Consider the following 19,986-nt stretch of genomic DNA (forward strand, 5'->3'; position numbering starts at 1 on the left):
TTATTTATTGGTATTGATAATTAATTTATGGTTAATTAATTATTAATTGGTAATTAATTTTTATTAGTTGATTCATTGATAATTATATTAATTGTGTTAATTTAGTTTAGGAGCGGTTGAGGGTTTATAGGGGAATAGGGTGGGAAATAATTTACTATAATTATGTGAATTATTAATTTACATTTATTGGTATTGATAATTAATTTAAAGTTAATTATTAATTGGTTATTTAATTTAAATAATTATTTAATTGATAAGCAGGTTAATTTTAACCCTCTGCTATCCAACACTTTCCCTACTGTTGCACTCACTGGAATGGGAATAGTAATTTTTACCCCTACGCTAGCCAACACTTTCGCTACTGTTGCACTCTCTGGAGTGGGAATAGTAATTTTAACCCCTTCGCTATCCAACACTTTCCCTACTGTTGCACTCACTGGAGTGGGAATAGTAGTTTTACCCCTACGCTATCCAACACTTTCCCTACTGTTGCACTCACTGGAGTGGGAATAGTAATTTTAACCCCTACGCTATCCAACACTTTCCCTACTGTTGCACTCAATGGAGTGGGAATAGTAATTTTTACCCATTTGCTATCCAACACTTTCCCTACCGTTGCACTCAGTAGAGTGGGTATAGTAATTTTTACCCGTACACTATGCAACATTTTCCCTACTGTTGTACTCTCTGGGGTGGGAATAGTAATTTTAACCCCTACGCTATCCAACACTTTCCCTACTGTTGCACTTACTGGAGTGGGAATAGTAATTTTAACCCCTTCGCTATCCAACACTTTCCCTACTGTTGCACTCTCTGTAGTTGGAATCGTAATTTTAAACCCTATGCTATCCAACACTTTCCCTACTGTTGCACTCTCTGGAGTGGGAATAGTAATTTTAACCCCTTCGCTATCCAACACTTTCCCTACTGTTGCACTCTCTGGAGTTGGAATCATAATTTTTACCCCTACGCTATCCAACATTTTCCCTACTATTGCACTCTCTGGAATGCGAATAGTAATTTTTACCCTTACGCTTTCCAACACTTTCCCTACTGTTGCACTCACTGGAGTGGGAATAGTAATTTTATTCCCTCCGCTATTCAATATTTTCTCTACTGTTTTTGTTAATGTAGTGTACAATTTATTTTAAAAAGATTAAAAATATTGTAATTTTTTCATTTGTTATATATATTTTTTATATTTTTATTTATATTATTGTTGTATGTGTATATATGTATTTATAATTTATAAAATGATTTTTAACAATTTATAAGTTATTAAAATAATTATTTATGATTATTAGGTACATATATATATTATATTTTATATGTATATGTTTAATTTAATTTTACATTGTATGTATTAGTTACCATTTTTAAACATTTTAAAATATTTTTTAACTATGTTTCTTTTAATTATATGTATTATTTACTTTATTTTACATTCTTTTTTTTAACATTAAAAAAAACGATATTTTTAACAACAGTATTTTTGACAACGATATTTTGTTTCCGATATTTTTGTACTTACCATAATGTAGATAGGACTTCGATATTCTGGACATCGATATTCTTGCATCGATATTTCTGTAGCTCGATATTCTGACTGTCGATATTCTGTCAGTGATCCAATGTAAGCATGAGCCCTTCTTAAGCAACAGTCACAATCCCTGTCAGGGGGAACCACAAAATTCACTGAATTAACCTGTAATTAACCCTCTGGTAGCTTGGTACAACAGCAGTCAGGCTTAACTTAGAGGCAATGTGCAAAGAATATTTATGCAGCACTCAAACAGTATTAAAGTGAAAACACAACAAAAAGGAAAATCTCACACTGATTCAGAAAAGTAGAGGAAATTGAATAGATAAAATGACACCAAAACAACAAAAATCCATCAGTAGAAATTAAGATATGAAAATTTTAAGATTTAGATAAAAGTAGCATCAAAAGAAGCAAAGTGCCAACTGACGGTATCTGGTCACACTGGACTGGGACAAAGTCACAAGTTCAGGCCGACCACGATTGAGTGCAGGAGTGCACAGTACCATGTTTGGCCCACTGAGGATTATACCTTATGTCCATGGTGCAGGGTCTGCGTAGCATTGCTTTGAAGGGCTTTGTGTCGATTTGCAACGGATTTGGTGGAACCTTCAGTTAGACTGGTACAACATCTTTAATCCCACAAGCATCCAGGACTGGAGGGTTAGACTCACTCAGGATGGGACCAGGTGCAGCATCAAGATGGTTGGAGTCCTTTCTGTCCTTAAGGCTTTGATCGGGAAGCCAGCCAACTAGCCCTTGAAGTCACTCTGCTAGTCTTGGGTGCAATAAAAAAAAAAGGTCTCAAGTAGCAGGGCAGTTCTCTGTGGGCACATGGTAGGCTTCAGGCATCAGGGCAGTCCTCTTGGTGCAGCAGGGTAGTCCTCTGAAGTACACAGCAGGCCATGAAAAGTAAGTCAGTCCTCTGACCTTTCGCAGGACCAGAATTGAACTGATGAGTTAGTCCAAGGGTCCTATTTTTATACCTGGTACCCCCTTTAAAGTGGGAGAAGCTTCTGGAGTTTCCCCCTCACAGAAGTGTCTGGAATTTCCTGCCTCCCTGCCCTGGTCTCAGGTTGTCTTGGGGCACAATGACCTAGTGTGAAGCCCCTTGTGGGTATGCTGAGACAAGCCCTTTGAAGTGCAAGTGTGGTAGGCATCAGTTTTGCCCCACTATCAGGCCTAGGTGGCTCATCCTGCCACTACCCAATCACTCCATTGTATGGCTCTCTGGGTGGAATACACAAATGTCAACTGCCATCCACGCCTATTCATGCGACCCAGGACCATGCTGCTGGCACCAAATGGTTAGGACAATAAAATATCAACTTTCTAAAAATGCCCTTTTTAGAATTGTGACTTAAAACGCGAATTTACCATTAAAGAGGGTTTTAAATTACAATTCTTAAGAGACCAAACTCAACATTCCTATCTACTCTAAATCAAAATCACGTATTATTTGTAATAGGCAGCCCAATGTTATCCTGTGGGCGAGGCAGATCTCACATTAGTGAAAAATTTGTGTGGAAGGTTTTTACTACCTTGACATGTAAAACTTGAAGTAACATGTCCTCCTTTTTGAATGCACTGTGCCCTGCCTCGGGGCTGCATATGGCCTACCTTGGGGGTTTACATTTTCATTAAAAAAGGAGGTGTAGGCTTGGCAAAAGGTTTATTTTGCAAAGTTGAATTTACAGTTTAAAGCTTCATGAAGAATGCAATGGCAGACTTGAGAAGTGTTACAGAGCTACTAAATTGGGTGGCACAATGAGTGTTGCAGGCCCACTAGTAGCATTTAATTTACAGGCTCTAGTCTATCACTTTATTAGGGCTGTATAAGTAAAGTAAATGTGCCATTTGGGTGTAAGCCACTTTTACAATGTTTAAAGGAGAGAGCACAAACACTTTGGCACTGGTTAGTAGTGGTAAAGTGCACAGCGTATTAAAGGCCATCAAAAACAGATTCAGTGAAATAGCAGAGGTGATGACAACATGTTTGTGGTTGACTGCTCAGAGAGGGCCAAGTCCAACAGTTAGGCTTTACTTTTACTAGCCAGCAAGAACTGTCCTTGCTAAGGCTTACAGCCTCACCTCCCAGTTACTGCTCTTGCTTTAAATGCTCGGAGCTTGATTCTAAAAGGTAAACTTACACTTTTGTGAAAGTTTACTACTATTAGGAATTCACAAACTATGGGGTCTATTAGGATGGCGGTCGGAAAATCACTCCGACCGCCATAGTAGCGGGTATAGACCACCCGCCAGAACTGCAGCATAACTGCTGGTCAATTAGTATGCTCCGCAGTTGCAATCCGACTGCGGCGGTACGATTGCGGCCTTTAACATTGCGGCGGTTGCTGCTGCCAGCAGCACCGCCGCAATGTCGAAAGGAGCATGTCCTGCATATCCCTGCACTGCGTGACAGGCACGGCACAGTGCCTGACACCTGGTACAGGGATATGTAGGGGTAGTGCACCCACAGCCCCCCAACACATTGGGGACCTGCAATGGGCCCCCAGAGACATACTCCGCATGCCTTTCCATGGCGGTTCCACTGCAGCGGAAAGGCTGGCTACCGCCGGCATCATAATCATGCCGGCGGAGCCTGGCCCTGCACTGTCCCATTTTAGCGGTCCAGCTCCGCCCGCCAGGCAAGTGTGCTGACTGCTACTGGCGATAAATTGGCGGTCGAAATTTCTCACCGCCGCGGTCATCACCGCCATGCTAATGTGACCGGCGGTTTTCCGGGTTTCAATCGCGGACAGATGGCCGCCGCCGGCCCGGCTGTTGCCACCGCCGGCCCGACGGCGACCATCCGTCCGCCATCCTAATAGACCCCTATGTGTGGTGTTATATTACTTTACACTCCTTATAATTATGTGGGCGGAGATCTCTGCCCAGATTGCGGAGTAACCAGGTGCTGAGAACTCCACACACATAAGTTTAAGGAGTGCAGAGGCATACAACTCTGGAATAGTTTATGAGTCCCTCCAAGTAGTAAAGTTACACACAAATGTAAGTTTACCTTTGTGAATCAGGCCCTCTGGATGCAGTAAAGTCAATACCAGAAGTAAACAAGTAATATAAGAATGTATTGTGTAAGAAAGGAAATGAGGCTGCCACCATCTGACTGTTCCACTGAGCTGATTTCTGTGGCCTAGATTTTGCCTGGAAGAATCATCTAATAAAACCCAAAGAAGAAGAAGTAGTCAAAGAATATCTTGCCAAAAATTAGCAAAAAGGCTTTATCTGGGCCCCCATATTTTGTGTATCAAAACCTGGTCATCAATGTAGGTTTTGTATTGATTATCAAGAACTGAATCAAACCATACTCCAGAATTGATATCCACTACTCTTGATTTCCAATCTCCTGTACAAACTCAAGGATACAAAGTTCTTCACCAAACTAGATCTAAGAGGATATGGACACATCTAGTACTTGGTGGTATATTGGGAGCTGTGAAATGCACTACTGCGCACAGGTTAATAGTGGATAGTAAGAAAAGTGATTTAAAAATGCTTCTTGGTGGACAAAATCGTATTTTTAATGGGTCCCCAAGGTGCACATCAAAAAGACAAAGAAAAACTGGGGATGCAACTTCACCCTAAAAGTGATAAGGGGTCGACATGTTTCTGCCATGCATACTAACCCTACTAAGAGATGTATGGCATTCTTCGGGACCTAAATTATAAGTTGTGTCACTCCACAAGAAAGAAATGTGGCTTGACCAATGTTGCCAACATCCACATTATTGGAGTGTATAAGTCTCAACTCCCTAATCCATTGTCAGACAGAGGCAGGGCATGCCAAATTCCTCTGCAGACCAGATTGGCCTGTCAGCAGTGAGGAGCTCCTGTTTTCTGCTGTGATCAGACCCCTTGCATCTTGTGTGTGCCTTGATTACATTGAGAGCGATGCAGGTTGGGTCTTTCAATGCTCTCCTGTAGTCCTTGTTGTGTTGATGGGTTCAGTCAAGATGCCCATGTGTCAGGGGATGCAGAGAGAAAAAAGACATGAATTTGTGAAGTGGTCGTTTTGGAGGGACAAATAGATCGAGGGGCATATTGGGTGGATCGCATGGCCCTGGGTGGGGGCAGCTATCTCTCGACCCTTTACATGAAATGGAGGGGCACCTCAACCCTCCCAACCCACACTGAGGCAGTGATTGCAGTGTGGCGAAAGGCGACCAAGATGACTGGGTGGGAAGCTAAACTCACGAAGCAAATCATGTTATGGGAAGGGGATTTTAAGATGGAAACTGTGCGCCTAAGGGGCTTCCGTGGATGGAGCAATATTGGCATTGATCTACTGGGTGATGTCTGGAAAAATGGGAAGATGCTAGATTTTGTCACCATGCAATCAGAATACCAGATGGGGGAGGGGTAATTTTTGCGCTATTTACAGTTGCAACATGCATTGCACTGCCATCTGAAGGTTGGGGACCAGTTGCCAGAGTATGCCCCGTTGGAAGATAGGCTGCTGCTTGATCCAATGTTGGATAAGGCCATTTCGCTCACATACAAAAAACTTATAAACAACACAGCAGACCCCCTAGGACCACTGCAGGAGGCTTGGGAGTCAGATCTTGGCCTCCTCAAGGAAGATGATTGGGCAGAGGCTTTACAAAACCCTAGAGAAATAGCGATAAGGGCAAGATTCCGCTTAATTAAGCTTCGCATTCTACATAGATCATATGTCCCTAGGACAGTGCAATATCGTATAGACTTTTGTATGTCTGAGAACTGTGTGAGGGGATGTGGTGAGCCAGGGACATTCTTCCATATCCTTTGGGTGTGCCCTAGGATTCAAAGGTATTGGGAGAACCTAACCATGGTAATGTCTGCGGTGGTGGGCACCACGGTCCCGATGGATACCAGGTGGCATATTTTAGGAGTAATAGGAGACATAGTATGTCCCAAAGGGGCCATAGTCTGGCTCGCACTGGTGGGTGTGGTGGCAAAAAGAAATATTGCTAGTAGATTATGGGGCACGGATGAAGTCCCATCGGTGGAGGGTTGGAAAAATGATCTGGACTGGTGTCAAAGGGCAGAACAAACTGTGTACCAGAGTAGAGGGTGCCCACGGAAATGGGAAAAGATTTGGGGAGCTTGGATGGCATACAGGGGTGATTTGTCGACTGTGTAAAACTAACCTTTCATCACGGTGCAAGTGGTTTCAGGTCATCCACGATCGCATTGAGGACATTTCGGATCCTGAGGCACTGTGTATTATGAATGTTGCTACCTTTTGTATATGCAGCTCCACTGCAGAATGTATTGTAAAATCTCTAATGGAAGCACGTTGTTGATGGTTAATAAAAAGAATTTAAAAAAAAAAAGAAATAGATCGAGAGGTTCAGGAGTACACAACCAAACCAGGCTCACACATAGCAAGCCACTGGGCTTAATGCATCCTCAACACACACCAAGGCAGACCTCATTCCATCTCCTTGGATTTTATCAACTCCAACAATCACATCACAATATTACAAGTGGTGGACTATTGTTCCTTCCACTAAACTTCCAGCTGCTTTCATCTTCTTATGAGATGTGTTCAGGTAGCATGGACTCCAGGAAGTTCTCATAACAAACAGAGCGGCTCAGTTTATTTCTCACTGCTGGAAGGATCTCTTGCAGAAAATAAGGATTATGCACTTCAAATAAAACAGCTACCATCCACCAGTATAAGGTGAAGGATAAGATTTGGTTGTAAATAAAATCGACTATCCCTGACTTTCATCCTAATTTCTGCCCCACCTCTAGTGTGACTGTTCACTATCACTGAATTAGTAGGGTCAGCATTGAGACTTGCTCTTCCACACAGGTGGTGTATTTATCCAGTAGTCCATGTCTTAATGGCTAAAATTCGGAGAACACCCTGAGCCACTGTTATGGCAGTCAGCAAACCAGAATATGAAATAGAAATCATTGTAGATTCCAACAGACCTGTAAATCTAAAAACATTTGAAGATCACCGTTTTGTTGCTTAGAAAGCCTTTACAAAACACCAAACGTCAGCTGAGACATATACTTTCCTACAAATGCATACAGGACAAATGACACTTTCAATGGCAAAGAGAGGTCTTGTATCGCCCCAGGCACAGGTATATAAAACTGAAAAATGAGTAGGAAAAGCTTAGCTCTTCAAATATATCAATAGGAACCTCAGGATCAGAAAAATAAGAATCTTTGCGATTTTCAAATAGTTGATATACCTAAGCTAATTTCTAAATGTCTTCAAGAAAGTTAATCATCCTAGACAGTTAGACCACACCAGTCTCTGAAAGAAAACGAGCTGTTATCATTTCAATAGAGATCACTAGGCTTTATATGGAACTGCATTATTAGGAACAAAAGATGTCATGTATAGTCTATATTTAAAGATTCCCAATTGCAGGTTCTCTGTGATGGGAGTATATCCACAGATACGAGGGATGTCCTTTTGTCTCTGCTAATACCGAGTAAGCTGAAGCTGTCATGATTTTTTATCTGCTTAGTAGTATATTTATTTGTTCAGAAAAAAACACTCAAAGCAGTGGTTTGTTTTTGAAAAATTAAAACTCAATGGCACTGACCTAGAAAGGAATTTCTCTCTGAACATGGGCCCATTGATTGTTTTCCCTGTGTGAGATAGTGCCTTGCAGGATGAACACAAAACCAGTTGCCCCAACAAAAAAGGTGTGGACAAAGGTCATGACGTTAAAGGACGTGTCGGATGGACCTTCAAGTCAAGTGTTTCCACCAGTGGAGCTAGCTGAGGCTACTCATGTAGAAATCCAGGGTCGTCCCTACCACTAAATGGGGCAATAAAACCACAAGATTTGGTGGATGAGGCATCTGGCATCTTCTGGTGAATGCCCTCGTCCCGACATCCAAATTCTACATAACCCCCAAAGTTTGAACCAAAATCATTTGCAAGCAAAGCATGATTTGTAGATTTGAAAGCACTCGTTTAGCATACCTGGCATTCTTCACAATGAAAACTATGAAAGTACATGAATTTGATATCCATATAACACTTATCAGCTTTTAGTAGTAATCTATTGATCACAGAAAAGAAAAAACAAGTTAATTGAAAGACCTGGATAAGCTGTGACATTCTGGTAATATCACAATAGATAAAAATGAGACAATAAAATATTTTAGATAGTTGCAATCTGAGATCAGTATGCATATTAAAACGATATGGATCAGCCAACTGTGCAATGCTATAAAAATTGTGCTAATCTCAATCATCTCAAAACATTAACCAAACTATACAGAAAAGATTGCAAACTGAGTAACGTCATCTGGAAGGCCTGACAGTAATTTATGAGTGTCATTGAAATTGTAAAGCTGAACTAGGAACAAATATTTTGGGAAAAAACTAAACTATTCTCAAAACGTGTACCAAAATGAGTGCCCAGTTGATTCAACAGAAGATTGCTACTATCTATAATGGAGCCCATAGAATTTACATACACCTCCTTTATCAACATTCAATAAGTGCTGGAGGTATACACCTCTAGACACCTACTTAAAATTCTTTAATTCGTGTGACAACATGAATAATTGTGCAATATCAAAATGTACTGGATTTATCAACCCAGGGGCCTGATTTTGACACATTTGGAATTCAACTTTTAATAACTATATTAAAACCGTAGTTCCTCAGAATTCTGAGTCAATGTTTGCAGTTAATTTTAATGAAGGCATTTATTTACATCGAGTATCAGAATTCCCTGAAGCATCTGAACTTAGGCGCCTATTAGGATAGCGGGCGGACCTGAGTCCGCCCGCCATCCTTGCGGTGTTGGGACCGGCCGCTAGACATGCGGCGGTCCCGTACCGCAAATTAGGATGTGACCGCCACCATGGCGGTCGCATTCCACATTTTAACATTGCGGCGGGCAATGTCAAAATCGCATGCCTGGCATTTCCGTGCACCACGTGACAGGCACCATGCCGTGCCTGCCACTTGGTGCAGGGAACTGCAGGGGGTACCCCCCAAGTGCACAGCCCCAACCCGGGGGCCCGCAACGGGCCCTCAAAGCCAATCCCTGCCAGCCTTTCCATGGCGGCATCGCTGCCATGGAAAGGCCTGTCCGCAAGCCACATTGTAATATGGCTGGCGGTGCCTGCTAGCCACTGCCACCATGTTACTGGCTCGACCGGCAGAAAAGCGGCGGACGGACTTTTCGTCCACCGAGATACCCACCACCATCATAATATGGCAGGGGGTATTTCACGTTACTATGGTGTAATGGTCGCCACCGCCGGCTTGGCGGTGGTGACCGTTACGCCATCGCAATGAGCCCCTAGGTGTTTTGCAAACAGCAGTTTATTTCGTTTTTTTTGGTTTACTGCACTCTTACCCGACAGTGTTGCCCTGAAATAAATGTATGATGATGTCCAAAATTTCTCCAGTTTTGCAAATGCTGTCCCTAATTCTTATTTTTGTTTTTGATCGTTTTTCTGTTAATGTTGTCTCGAATGCCCCTTTTTGGTTTATTTATTTTCTGCAAATGATTGTTAATTTCCCACAAAGTCCAGGACAATTAGCAGTTGTTAAGGCTTTGGCAATTTAGGCAAGCCACAGGGATTACACGGCCAATAAAGGGCAGAGGATTGGAATATTTAATGAAGCTGGGTAAACTGCAGCAAGTTCAGGGACCTTGAGGCCAGGCTAAATGTTGTCTACCAAAATAAGGGGGGAAATGAGTCAAAATAGAGCAAAGTATGATTAAAAAGTGTGCCTCCTCCAAAGTTGAAAGTGAAAATGTTGTGAATATAGGGCTAGCTATACCAAACACCTTGAGAAACCATCCTCCAAAACCAACCTGAAAAATCTGGAGGCAGCAATCTTCCAAATAGGCACTTTGAAGGACATGATTCATAATAAATATGACAAGTAGGTATCCACAGACACTACATGAGAAAACTAGAGCAAAAATGTTGGAGACAGATATACACCATTCCAACACCAAAGAGGACTTTTAAACCACCTTCATAACACATCCAAATTACACACAAATACAAAAAATGGAGGAAAGGCCAGACCTTCAAAAAGGATGAAAAACGTCCACATTTGGACTCTCATCAAAATCAGTGGCTCATTGTTGTTGCAACAAACATCTTTAGCCACTCCAAGGCAAGGGGAAAGAAAGCTCTCAATGTAGACTGAAAAATAAACAGCATGCAAGAGATTTTTGAGATGTCCTTCCCATTAGAAATAATATGTCTGTAAGACTGCTAATGAATTAATTTCTCCTGCGGGTCTACGCCTATTTTGGCAAGCAATTGTATGTTCTATCCTTTGATTATGGTAACAGGTAAATATACCATTCTTCGCTTAACGAATAAGAAACGTACATAATGCCCTTCATTTTATGTCAATTCATCATTTGTATTGATTTAAAAATAATTCAGGAAAACTTTGGGATAGGAAGAATTTGTGTATTTTACCATCAATACATGACAAACAACATTTTTTATAATAGGGTGAACAATTTCTAAGAATATAGGACCTCTGCTTACTATTGATCTGATGCCGAAATTTACAAAATCAAGAATTCTAAGACTCTAAAATGAACTTCTACATCCATTGCACCAAGGACCTGAATCTTCTACCTGAAGAATCACATCCAACACATAGCCATTTCACTTTCTGGAAATTCCTTAAAGCTCACATTTTCAAAAAACAATTAAAATGGTAACTGATTCCTAGAGATTTCCTCTTAGTCATTTTATTACAAATTTCTTATGAAGCCTGATAATGCATTTGTGCTACAGGAGATTGGTTTAGGAAAGTTAAGTTATATATAAATCCAGTTGCATCGTTGTGTAACAATTAGGCACTGGGAGAAAGTTCAGGAATCCACCAATGTTAAGCCATCGTTTACGCTTGCAGTGGTCAGGTTTGTTCTATATTTGACAGCAGATTACTGTGTATATATCACTTCAGATCGTGACTCTGGCTTGAATTCACTCATACATGTCGCAAATGAATTGGGTTCTTGTTAAGGCTCTATACAAAAAAATGGTTGGAAGCACCACTTGTAATTACTCCATACAGTTATGTGAAAAGATTTAATATCTGGGCATCAACAGTAGCACTCATTAGCAATAAGTCTCACATTTGTGTTTACTTACAACTATATGGGCCGCTGAAGTGATTGCGTACAGGGGTAGTACGCTACACCATGTAGGGTGCATGGTTGGCCAACGGGGTGCGGCTATCATGTTATGAGGCACAGTGCTTAACAGTATGATGGATGAATATGCGTGAGAGAGCTGCACATAGTTTATTGTTTTCAGAAAGTTGGTGGCTTTTAACAGATGTGCAGGCCCCTTTGTTGTATTTATTATGATCATAGACCACTTAACTGCTTACTACACTCGAGTGCCCATTCTAAGATATTTTGTTTAAATCTTATGATCCTAAGCAGGCAAAGGTTGGAAAGACCTATTGTGGAGGGTTCTGCTGGGATGGACTTTGTTATTATCATCCCATATCTGATTGTTATTGTGAGATGTCAAGAAGTGGTCATACTAGTGGGGTGCTAGAGAGCCTGACCTCAAGATGGCTGACACTCTGTGAGACTCTGCTGGCTGGGGGCCTTTAGCCTCTAATTGTCTGACTACTACGGCAGCATCAGCGCCCGCCGGCTGATGCATGGGTGCAGGCGGACCTGTTCTTTCCCTAGGACTCTTTCTTTTAAGTGATGACTGACCTGAGTCTGCCCGCTGCCTGGTGAGGAGGAGGTGGGGTTGAGGCCCGGCCCATGGCTGTCTGTGGCAGGGCAGTGGTGGAGGCCACTGCGGGGAGTGGGCGAAACTGGCTGCGGGGAGAGCCTCTGTCGATTGGTAACAACGAACTGAAATAAAGCCCTAATTCTGCTAATGCCTGGCCTGCGGTGTAAACACATTATACTCCTGTGATACGCAGGGTCTCCCCACCAGACTTTAAATCCCGCACTTTTACATGGTGCCTGTTGGTGGGAGCATTGCGAGACCTGTTGTTTAGAGAGGAGGTCCGGACAGCTATCATGAAATACTTCGCACACAATGTGGGTACAGTGCCTCCAGCTCAACTGTATGGGAGAAGTTTAAGACAGTGATCCATGGAGTGGACGTGGCAAAACAGACTGGCTTGCTCCGTACATTGAGAGGTGAGCTAACTCGACTTGAAGCTGAAATTTGTGTGATGGGGCTTCTATTCTTTTCCGACTGCAGCACGTCCATTCTAGCTAGTATAAGAAGCGAACTTAATAATTTTGATGAAAACTGCACAGAGGGAGACACACTACCTAGGTAGAGAAGCTCTGGTGTAGTGCTACGGTGAAGTCGATAGGGCAAGCAAGATTCTGGCCAATATGCTGCGGAATTTGTGGGCTATACTGCTGAGCTGCGGACAGATGACCAGGAGGTGGTGAAAGGGGTGGAGATGAAACCAACCACCAAGGGAAATTACCAACTTTAACTCCTTGCTGTGTACGACTACTCTTGCTAGTGCACTGCCGGATAGTGCATCATTCTTTGACCTGTTGCAGCTGCTCTGGCTAGAGAGTGGTCACCGTAGGTTCCAGTACGAGCCGTTCACAGCAGTAAGTTGCGAAGGTGATTCGAGCAATGCCGGGGACATGGCTCCAGGTCTGGATGGCCTTACTGTTGCATTTTATTTTGGACCCACATCTCCTCCCCATGTATGAGGAATCACTTGCGAAGGGCATGCTACCCCCTCCCTGCGAGAGGTATTGATAGTCACCATGTTAAAGCCTGACAAAGACCCGCAGAGATGTGATTCATACAGACCGCTGTTTATCATTGACATGGACAGCAAGCTAATAGCTAAACTGATCGCCTCTAGGTTACTTCCGCTATTGCCTCTTATAGCGAGACTGGATCAGTCGGGATTTGTGCTCAGAAGATCCACTTCCACAATCTTTGCGCCTTCTTTGCGCTGTTTCATACCATTGAACCTACCCTCAGCACGGCAGTGATTTTCTTGGATGCCACGAAGGCATGTGATTAGCTCAATTGGCCGTACCTATTCGCTCCATTGTTCTGGCTTAGTCTCAGCCCTAAATTCATCAGAATATTAGGCCTTATATATGCATAACCAGCGGCTCGACTCTGGGTCAACAGTTTGATTACAGCCCCTTTCACTGTGTTGCATTGTACCTTACAGGGATGTCCCCTGTCACGCATCCTTTTGACCACTGCCATTGAGCTCCTTGCAGCCCGATGCCACAGCATTATTCCCATCAGGGCTTGTCCTTTACTCCCCATGTTGTCCTGGTGTCGATGTACGCAGACGATGTCACCCCCATGACAATTTGTATCCCTTGATTAGGGAATTCACTAGATTAGGGGGCACTCCAGGATAGACATAGACATAAATTGGGTAAAATAAGTAACATTCCCACTCACGACGGAGACCAAAGAGTTTGCTTCAGAGTTCCCTTTGCAATGGGCGACTGGGCCGGTGAAGTATCTGTGAATTTGGCTAAACCACAACCCCGCTGAAATATGGCAGCTAAACTATGGCCTTTTGGTGGATTGGCTGGAGGGGCTGGTGGAAGTTTGAATGAAGCTCCCATTTTCTGTGGCTGGCAGACTGGCCTTAGAAAAGATGATTGTCTTACCGAAGTTCCTCTCTCAGTTCATTAACCTCCCACTCCCACTGCTGCTGTGTTTTAGGCGAAACACTCCTTAATAGCGCTTGCATGGGCTGGGAATCAAACCATAGTTGCATGGGAGGTACTCACACTCACACTCCACTTTGAGCAGGAAGGGCTGGGTCCGCTGGACATGGATCTCTACTACTATAGCACACAGATGCAGTTTACGTATTACTGGCTATATGCTACACAATTTCAGGCCCATACGGCACCTGAACATGACCACGCTACCAGAGCCCCCTTCAATTGGCACTGTACCAGACTCGGAGACACCCTAGGGTGGAGCAAGACACATTGGGCTGAACGATATGGGCTTGGAAGGAAATGCGGAAACGGGCCCGGCTTGATACCCTTTTTGCCTCTTCAATTCCATTAATTGCCACATCGCTTTGCCCATAACTCTGGACGCTAGCCCACACAATAGATTGCACAGGCTGCAACTCACCAACATGGGTGCCATTTACCCTTTTGGCTCCTTTATCAACTCACAGCAAGCCCTGCAGGACCTCGACACTACCATGCTTGACATGCTCTCATACTATCAGATGCGAGCAGCGGTTTGTGCGCTTCAAAGTACATTCCTCGCAGCCCCCCCCATGTTCCAGGTTCTTGAGACTACCCTAGAGAACCCCTCCCCACACAGACTCATCACCAAATTATATGCCGGCATGCAGGAAATGACGCCATACGGAGTCCTGGCACAAGACAGGTATGGGCTGATGCCGTTGCAACTCATCCCAGAGGCTCAGTGGTGTTTCTGTTGCGCTTAGGCCTGAGCACTCTCGTCCTACTGTCAGCTGCGCTTTGTCCACTTTAAATATCTCCACATGCTCTACCAGACCCCAAAGCATCTGTATAGGATGGGTCTTCGGGAAGGTGCACACTGCACTCGATGCTCGGTATGATGGGCAGACTTCATACACTTGACCTGGGACTGACCGGGGTGGGTCGATTCTGATACATTGTTTTTGACACCATAAACGAGATCACTGACCTAGAGTTGGAGCACTCCCTCAAGGTTGTGCTGCTAGGTTAGGTTAAGGAGATTCCCCCGGAGCTGAGGAAGCGGACCACACTTGCTATTGTTTGCTAAACGGCAGGTGGTGATGCACTGAGGTAGCTGCCCAGTTCCACAGGTGGCTGATTGGCTCAAGGATTCAGCGGGTTGCCAAGATCACCTGGCCGCCCACTGGAATTTGATGCCAGTGAGCTCATGTCCGAAAGATATCTGGTCCCCCTGGATTTAAACTTGAATGGGCAAAATGAGGAGAGAGTGAAGGACACTGCTCCTGACTTGCAAGTGACGGATTAGCTATTGCTGTGCCTACTGATTTGGGAAAACCCGTTGAGGACGCTTCGGGCTGCCAAGGGTGGTGCGTTGACCATGTCCTCCTCAGATCTCGGCTGTAGCCTCTACTACAAGATCTCCATCCCCTCAAAACCTGTTGGGTGGCTACCCCCCACCCCCCATCTTTTATCTCTCCCTTATTCCCTTTGTCCTCCCTAAGTAAGTTTGGGAGAGATACTGGCATTGTATGGCTATTATTTTCATGCTGGACCTGCCTATACCTGAAGCTGGATGTATCCTGTATTCTGACAAGATTTGCAGTGCCGTTTACCTTGTTGTGAATCATCATCTGAAGCTTCAATAAAAATAATTTTTTTAAAAGAAGTGGTCATAATATGTAGCATGTTGGGACATGCAGTAGTGGGCTAAATTAAAGTCCTCCCTCGGCCAATGGCTTGAGGATGATATTGTGCGTTATAGTGGTTTAATTGCTGTGAACTGGTACAGTACTGAGTAACGGGCATGGCACGTAGCTAGCAGTTTTATCTTATGTGAATATAAAAGTGTCAAACAGTAAGGGGATTCTTATGCAGCTTATATGAGCTGCAATACACTGCCTGACCACTGAGTGTTCTGGTATTAATATTACTGTGGGCCAGGGTGGTTACAGATTGGAATTGCATGTATATCATGGTTACTACCCCTCGTTAGGCATTGAAGCACGTTATGGATAGCAGCATGCTGCTCCGGATCCCAAGGTTAGTGTTTTTTTCTGAGGTCATTGGGATTAATCTTCAGCTCCCAAGCAAATCATTCCATGTATTATGTGCGATAATTAGTGAGAGGTGGGTATGTGAATTCATGCAAATGTTTAGCTGTATCAGTAGATGAGCTGCAGGAGATTCGGTGTTTTTCAGTTGCAGAGGTATGACTTTTAAAGGAGAGGTTGTGATCTTTGAAGAAATTCAAGAATACGGATTAAGGCAGAAATTAATGGCATTTAGAGTTCAATATGCTGAGAGAGTGAGGAATGCAGAGTGTGGAAAGGATAGAGCGGTTCAGTTGGAAGAAAAGGAGAGGCAACAACTCAGTTATAAGTCAAAGTCAATTTTTATGAGAATACTGAAGAAGCCTTTTGAGATTGCATGCAACAATCTGAGAATGCAAATCTGTAGACAAAAACATATTTCCATATGAGATAGTTCTATACCATGTACATTTTCATAAGCTCTAGAATCAGATGAACAGACTTCTGAAAAGCAACTGCTAGACCGCTGCTTCAACAAGATCAACAGATCATCTCAAGTACTAAAAACATAAAGTAATGGCTGGACTCATGCAGAAGGAGAAAGCTGAGAGGTTTAGGCTGCACCCAAAGGCAGCAGTAACCTCATGATCATAGCAACATGAGAGAGTATACTGGATGAGTGATACAAACATTAAAAAGGAGATTCTGAAAATGCCAGAGCACAGGTTTACCCTGAACTGTAAGTGTTACCAAAACAGCTCTGAGCACCTTTTCACTCACTCCATTTCCTGGATACATCTCAGGGACAATCACAGAGAAGACAACACAGGCATGGTTGAATTAGCAATGGATGCTGGGTCTGGGTGCCATAAAATTAGAGCTGTGTCTGGAGATGACAAAAGACCCATCAGTAGTTTGCAAAACAATTGGTCCTATTTGATATTTCATGGTTAGGGAAGTTAAGGTTTAGCAGTGTTTCTCATTGGTGTTAGATGGATGGTTGACTTAGGGACGTGGGTCACACTCCCTTTATTCAAGTTCCCCACAGACCACAGCTTGCCTCCAAATAGGGCCTATGTTTACACAAAGTCCTTGGTGGCACTGTGAGAAAGCAGACACCAAGGGTGACTACATAATAGGTAGCCTCTGAAGTCGTGGCTAGCATCCCTCGAAATTTAGTGGATGTTTCAGACTTGACATCTTGCAGTTTGTTAACTAGCTTAAAATGAAGTTAATGTGCAGCAGGTGAACTAAGACACTACATAAAGCAAGGGTCCATGATTCATTGGTGATCAGTTCTTATTCTACATTACATTATGTTATGGTATGGGGGGAGTGCTTACAAAACCTTCAACTCCAATATGGGTTTGATGGATCTATACACTATCAACAGAAAAGGGTGAAATGTGTTCTTAGACCTGTCAACCTTAGGATTGTCTTACCCCAAACCTTTTGCCGCCGCCCCTCCTATTTTTGCTTAATTCATTTTTGTTGGACTTAGGACTGTGTGCACTTTTCCACTGCTAACCAGTGCTAAAGTGCTTGTGCTCACTCCTTTAAACATGATACAATTGACTTACACCGGTAAATTAAATGCCACTAGTGGGCCTGCAACATTTATTGTGCTACCCACTTAAGTAGGCCCCTAAAACATGTTCCAGGTCTGCATTGCACCCTGTATGCAGCTTTCAACTGCCAATTCGACTTGACAACAGACCCTCGTTGGCAAGTTAAAAATTCCATTTTATTACACATACGTCACCCCTACAGTAGGCCCTAAACAGCCCATAGGGCAGGATGCATTGTAGTTAAAAGGTGTGATATGGACTTTTAAAGTTTTACATGTCCTGGTAGTGAAAACTCCCAAATTCATTTTTTACTACTGTGGGACCTACCGCTCAGAAAGGATAACATTGGGTTACCTTATTACATTTAGTAAGTACTAACCTTTGATTGGGAGCAGGTAAGAAAAAGTCATATTTGGTGTAGGAGAAATTGTCATTTAAAATCCTCTTTAATGGTAAAGCTGGATTTTAAGTCACAATGTTGAAAATGCTACTTTTACAAAGTCGGCATTTTCCTGTCCTAACTATTTGGTACCTGCAGCTTGGTCTGGGGTCACATGACTAGGTGCGAGTGGCAGTCTTTCCAGACAGCCATACAATAGAGGGATTAGGTGTGGCTGGATGGGAGATCTCAGTCAGGATGGGGGGCTGAGCTGGGCACAGCCCCACTTGCAAGTCAATAGGGTGTCTCCTGCCTTCACACAAACAACTTCACACTGCTCCATTGTGCCTGTAGCCAGGGCAGGGAGGCAGGAAATTCCAAGCAACTTGAAAGAGGAGCTTCTAGAACCTTCTCCTGTTTCTAAGAAGGCCCCAGGTATAAAAATAGGACACTGAAACCACTCTTCAGTTTGCGCTTTGGACCTGCAGAAGGACTCTCAGAGGTCTGCCTGCTGCTGTGGAATGCTGTGTACTTGAGAAGACTGTTTTGCTGCACCAAAAAAACATGCTTTGGTGCCTCCAGCCTGCCTTGAGCTGCCAAAGGTCTGTCCTGCTGCTGTGCCCTTCACTTGTCTTTTAAATCGGACTACCAGAGTGGCTCCAAGGGTTAGTTGGCTGGCCTCCTGATTGGTTCCTCAGGGACAGAAAAGGCCCCAACCATCTTAAACCTGCACCTGGAACCTGCCTGAGTGAGTTCTAACACTCCAAGTGGCGCCTCTCCAGTCCTGGACCCTTGGTAGTGGTGCTAAAAGTGCCCAGATAGCCAAAATCCAAAACCTGGGGCTCAGAACATTTTGAGCTTAAAAGTGCTCTGAGAGGAGACCAGGACCAACCTACTTGTTTATCCACCCAAGGTGCATCGCTGGCTAGCCCAGCGGCGTAGCTAGACATTGTGCCTGAGTTTGCCACTCTGTGTCCGCATGTAAGAGCAGGGGGGGTGCTGGCAATTTGCATGTAAGAGCGGTTGGGGGGAGGTCACCACCCTCAAAACTCGTTGGCCATGCCACTGGGACAGTCTGACTTTGTGGCAGCTCCTGCTACGTTCTTATCCACAGCAGCAAATCTTGCTCAGCGGCTCCTTGCAGAAGGGGTTTCAGGCCCTTGTCACCTGCAGACTTCAGCTTCAACCCACTGGAGATCCTCGACTTCCAAAAAACATGACTAAGTGCGGACGAAGGATTCTTCACCGCGAATTCAGCCGGAGGCTCCCCGACGACCCCTTCTCCTCGGATACCACCAGGCGCATTGTCCTGCTGTACTTTACCTTCTCAAACATTTTTCTACAGAATTTCTTAGAAGTTCGACGGTAAGCCGAGACCCAAGCCACTTCTTGTGTCCAAATCGCACTCCATCGCAGTCGTCTATAACTTTCGACTTCGCCCCATGACTAGGTGGCACTCTGATCTTCTAGGTGCTAGTTTTCAACATAAACTTGAAACAATTCATAACTACGGTTCTACTATTTTGTGATTTTTGTTCTTTTAGTGTCAAGTAATTTAATAAAATGTGACCTATTTTTCTAAATTGATTTGGGATTTTTCTTGTGTTATGTTTTAACTTTATTACTGTTTGTGTGTTGCATAAATACTTTACACATTGCCTCTGAATTACGCTTGACTGCTTTTGTGCTAAGCTACCAGAGGGCACAGATCAATTTAGTTACTTTAGTGCTTCACCATGACGGGGATTGTGGCTGTTGTTAGAAGAGGGCTCACACCCTCCTCAACTAACAACCCAACTTCTCA

This window comes from Triturus cristatus, chromosome 9, assembly GCF_964204655.1.
Source record: "Triturus cristatus chromosome 9, aTriCri1.1, whole genome shotgun sequence".
NCBI lineage: Eukaryota > Metazoa > Chordata > Amphibia > Caudata > Salamandridae > Triturus > Triturus cristatus.